The following is a 5,759-nucleotide window of genomic DNA, read 5'->3' on the forward strand; positions in this document are numbered from 1 at the left end:
GCTTGTGGAATGTTGTTCCACACCTCTTCAATGGCTGTGCGAAGTTGCTGGATATTGGCCGGAACTGGAACACGCTGTCGTACACGTCGATCCAGAGCCTCCAAAACATGCTCAATTGGTGACATGTCTGGTGAGTATGCAGGACATGGAAGAACTGGGACATTTTCAGCTTCCAGGAAATGTGTACAGATCCTTCGCGACATCGGGCTGTGCATTATCATGCTGAAACATGAGGTGATGGCGGCAGATGAATGGCACGACAATGGGCCTCAGGATCTCATCACGGTATCAAATTGCCATTGATAAAATGCAATTGTGTTCATTGTCCGTAGCTTATGCCTGCCCATACCATAACCCCCCGCAATTTTGTGGCACTCTGTTCACAACGTTGACATCAGCAAACCGCTCGCCTATACGACACCATATACGTGGTCTGCAGTGGTGAGGCCAGTTGGGCGTACTGCCAAATTCTCCAAAACGACATTGGAGGCGGCTTATGGTAGAAAAAGTAACATTCAATTCTCTGGCAACCTCTCTGGTGGACAATCCTGCAGTCAGCAAGCCAATTACAGGCTAGCTCAAAATTGTTGACATCTGTGGCATTGTGTTGTGTGACTAAAACTGCACATATTAGAGTGGCCTTTTATTGTCCCCAGCAAAAACATAAACATCGGGAGCAATAGCCAGGACCAGATTAAGAAATCATAAACCATGGGGCTTTGTTTAATTTTTTTTTAAATAAACAAAAACAAGGACGTGTTATGTATGTGACTGTTATTAAATTGTATTTTAAAGGCATGGACATAGCTGGTGTAGCATCTTTTAATGTTAGTTGGGTCATTCCTACTATGCGTAGCCTTTTGGACCTCACAATTGTTTGAAAAAGTTATATCTTCAAAAAAAGAAAAGTATTCTAAAAAAAAGAAAGAAAAAAGGACATTTGACTTTCAGAAAAACATATGGGTCAAGCTCAGGCACTTAAATGTTTAAATTGGGTCATTACCACCACAACAAGCAAATTACACGATAATAACATTGTTTCAAAAGTTTGTGTTCCTGGTTACCATGGATGTGAATAGTGACAGTGGAGCACATGGATGTCATAAATCAACTAAGAAGAAGACAAGGACATATATTTGTATATATAGTGTATGTGGACACCCCTTCAAATTAGTGGATTTGGCTATTTCAGCCACAGCCATTGCTGAAAGGTGTATAAAATTGAGCAATCTCCATTGACAAACATTGGCAGTAGAATGGCCGGTACTGAAGAGCTCAGTGACTTTCAACGTAGCACCGTCATAGGATGCCACCTTTCCAACAAGTCAGTTCGTCAAATTTCTCCCCTGCTAGAGCTCCCCCGGGTCAACTGTAAGTGCTGTTATTGTGAAGAGGAAACATCTTAGAGCAACAACGATTCAGCCGCGAAGTGATAGGCCACACAAGCTCACAGAACGGGACCGCCGAGTGCTGAAGCCCGTAGTGTGTAAAAATTGTCTGTCCTCGGTTGCAACAAACTACCTAGTTCCAAACTGCCTCTGGAAGCAATGTCAGCACAATAACTGTTCATCTGGAGCTTCAGGAAATGGGTTCCAAGGCCCGAGCAGCTGCACACAAGCATAAGATCACCGTGCGCAATGACAAGCGTCGACTGGAGTGATGTAAAGCTAGCCGCCATTGGACTCTGGAGCAGTGCAAACGTGTTCTCTGGAGTGTTGAATCACGCTTCACCATTTGTCAGTTCAACGGACAAATCTGGGTTTGGTCGGATGCCAGGAGAACGCTACCTACCCCAATGCATAGTGCCACCTGATAAGTTTTGTGGAGAAGGAATAATGGTCTGGAACTGTTTTTCATGGTTCGGGCTAGGCCCCTTAATTCCAGTAAAGAGAAGTCTTAACACTACAGCATACAATGACATTCTAGACGATTCTGTGCTTCCAACTTTGTGGCAACAGTTTGGGAAGGCCCTTTCCTGTCTCAGCATGACACAAAGCGAGGTTCATACAGAAATGGTTTGTCTATATCGGTGTGGAAGAACTTGACTGGCCTGCACAGAGCCCTGACCTCAACCACATCGAACACCTTTGGGATGAATTGGAACAATGACTGCGAGTCAGGCCTAATCGCCCAACATCAGTGCCTGACCTCACTAATGCTCTTGTGGATGAATGGAAGCAATTCCCCACAGCAATGTTCCAACATCTAGCGGAAAGCCTTCCCAGAAAAGTGGAGGCTGTTATAGCTGCAGGGTGGACCAACTCCATAATAATGCCCATGATTTTGAAATGAGATGTTTGACGAGCAGGTGTCCACATGCTTTTGGTCAGGTAGTGTATATAAAACAAAATCACCTATAAGATACCAGGAGTATCTTAAGAAACAAAAATATACCTCAAAACAAAAGAAAGTGGTGAACTGAAACCCATCTCACAACTTTCCCAGTTAGGAAAATAAACCAACGTAACAGAAGATCAACTACCCAGAAAAGAGTGGTTATGGAGTCATCCCTGTCAAGGAACACACCACCAAAATCACCTGAAGTCTTACAGCTACACAATGATGACCTATCTGCCCCTCAAATGACTCCAAATCTATGTAATTGTTTTGGCCCACAGACTGTGATAATTCAACAGAGGCAGACAAAGCACAACCTTCCACTTCAACCTGCACAGCATCACAGCCATATCCTAGAGCAAATCAGCCCATTGCAGACATATATGAGGGACTGATTGGAAAGTGGTGTGTTGTGAAATAGGATGAAGATCCTTACCCTGGTATTATACAAGATGTTGATGCAGAGAGATGTGCTCTAGTCAAAAGTCATGTGGGAGCCAACCGATTATTTTGGCCAATGAGAGAGGACATTGTACAGTATGATACCAACCAGGGAATGTGCTTGGGCTTGTCCCTGAGCCTCATCCAGTGACAAAATGTCATGTGATGATTGATGGCGCAATCTGTGAGGAAATTTGGTCTCGTTAAGCAATAGAGTGCATTAAGGGCAAAACCTAATATTGCATGAGCACACACCTGTCATGAGTCTGAATCAATAGACTGCAGCCAGTGAACAATCATGTGTTTAATGTCAACCAGTGTTTCCAACCTTGTATGTGTATTTATGCCTAATGTATTGAATCCCAAATTGTTCTAAAATATTCTGTTTTTTGAGGTTTTGAATGGTCTGTTCTATATCTTCAATAAAATTAAACATGTACAACTGTGACAATGTTTAATGGAATTTTCCATCTGTTGTTTTATATGAAATGTCATTTCCACCACACTAAGTCAGGAAAGGGTGTATTAAATTACAATTGATTTTGATGATTTTTCCCATATGTGAACCTTATATGTAAGGTGGGGCAAAAAAGTATTTAGTCAGCCACCAATTGTGCAAGTTCTCCCACTTAAAAAGATGAGACAGGCCTGTAATTTTCATCATAGGTACACTTCAACTATGACGGACAAAATGAGAAAACGAATCCAGAAAATCACATTGTAGGATTTTTAATGAATTTATTTGCAAATTATGGTGGAAAATAAGTATTTGGTCAATAACAAAAGTTTATCTCAATACTTTGTTATATACCCTTTGTTGGCAGTGACAGAGGTCAAACGTTTTCTGTAAGTCTTCACAAGGTTTTCACACACTGTTGCTGGTATTTTGGCCCATTCCTCCATGCAGATCTCCTCTAGAGCAGTGATGTTTTGGGGCTGTTGCTGGGCAACACAGATTTTCAACTCCCTCCAAAGATTTTCTATGGGGTTGAGATCTGGAGACTGGCTAGGCTACTCCAGGACCTTGAAATGCTTCTTACGAAGCCACTCCTTCGTTGCCCGGGCGGTGTGTTTGGGATCATTGTCATCTTCAATGCCCTTGCTGATGGAAGGAGGTTTTCACTCAAAATCTCACGATACATAGCCCCATTAATTCTTTCCTTAACACGAATCAGTCGTCCTGGTCCCTTTGCAGAAAAACAGCCCCAAAGCATGATGTATCCACCACCATGCTTTACAGTAGGTATGGTGTTCTTTGGATGCAACTCAGCATTCTTTGTCCTCCAAACACGACGAGTTGAGTTTTTACCAAAAAGTTATATTTTGGTTTCAACTGACCATATGACATTCTCCCAATCTTCTTCTGGATCATCCAAATGCTCTCTAGCAAATTTCAGACGGGCCTGGACATGTACTGGCTTAAGCAGGGGGACACGTCTGGCACTGCAGGATTTGAGTCCCTGGCGGCGTAGTGTGTTACTGATGGTAGGCTTTTTCCATTTCCTAATAATTGCTCCCACTGTTGATTTCTTCAAACCAAGCTGCTTACCTATTGCAGATTCAGTCTTCCCAGCCTGGTGCAGGTCTACAATTTAGTTTCTGGTGTCCTTTGACAGCTCTTTGGTCTTGGCCATAGTGGAGTTTGGAGTGTGACTGTTTGAGGTTGTGGACAGGTGTCTTTTATACTGATAACAAGTTCAAACAGGTGCCATTAATACAGGTAACGAGTGGAGGACAGAGGAGCCACTTAAAGAAGAAGTTACATGTCTGTGAGAGCCAGAAATCTTGCTTGTTTGTAGGTGACCAAATACTTATTTTCCACCATAATTTGCAAATAAATTCATAAAAATCCTACAATGTGATTTTTTTTCTTCTCATTTTGTCTGTCATAGTTGAAGTGTACCTATGATGAAAATTACAGGCCTCTCTCATCTTTTTAAGTGGGAGAACTTGCACAATTGGTGGCTGACTAAATACTTTTTTGCCCCACTGTATATCTTGACAGTAAAATAAGCAAGGAGATAGACCAGATGCTTTTCAACTTTCTCTGGAGAAACCGTACCCATTACATTAGGAAAACTGTTGTAATGAACAACAAATGAACAACTACTTTAAATAATACTTTTAAGATCAATTGGATAAAACAATTCTTAAGAAGACCCACTTCTATCCGGAATTCTATTCCTCATCATGTCTTCTCTACTTTTGGTGGCCTTAACTTCATGTTGTTTTGCAATTATAATATTGACAAAATATTAGTGAAACTTTCTGCTTTTCATCAGCAGGTTTTCTTGTCATGGTCCTTAATTTATAAACACTATTTTTCTCCATGCAGATTATTATATATGGAATAATCGGGATATTTTGTATAAAAATACTTCTTTGTTTTTAGAATATTGGTTCCGAAATAATATCCTATTGGTGAGCCAACTGGTAAATGCAGAGGGTCTTTTACTCAGTTATAAGGAATTCTTATCACTTTACAAGGTCCCTGTAACACCTAAAGATTTTGCCATTGTTTTAGACGCCATTCCTTCAGGTGTTGCTCTGTTATTCAGGAACGTGTCAAGACCTGACCCTCAGAGCCTACCTTCTATTGACCCTGTTGACTCATCAGTAGGAAAGATTTGTTTCTCTTTTGGTCCATTCAACAACAGAGCGATACGAACCTTGTTTCAGCAGGATACCTTATGTCATGCCTTATTGGAATGGATTTATTGATAATATCTGTTGGAAAAATTTTGGATGTTGCCACACACATGTTGTTAACAAAATTAAGGAAGTTTCCTTTAAAATTATTCATAAATATTATCCACTATATGAAGAAGTTTAAAGAAAACATCAACTCAAATTGCTCCTCTTGTAATGACCACCCAGAAACAGTGTTGCATCTTTTTTGGCATTGTATTCATGTAAGAAAACTGTGGCAAGACATCAGTAGATTTATAATTGAACACATTTATGAAGATTTTAAACTATTG

Source organism: Oncorhynchus mykiss, chromosome 32, assembly GCF_013265735.2.
Source record: "Oncorhynchus mykiss isolate Arlee chromosome 32, USDA_OmykA_1.1, whole genome shotgun sequence".
Lineage (NCBI taxonomy): Eukaryota > Metazoa > Chordata > Actinopteri > Salmoniformes > Salmonidae > Oncorhynchus > Oncorhynchus mykiss.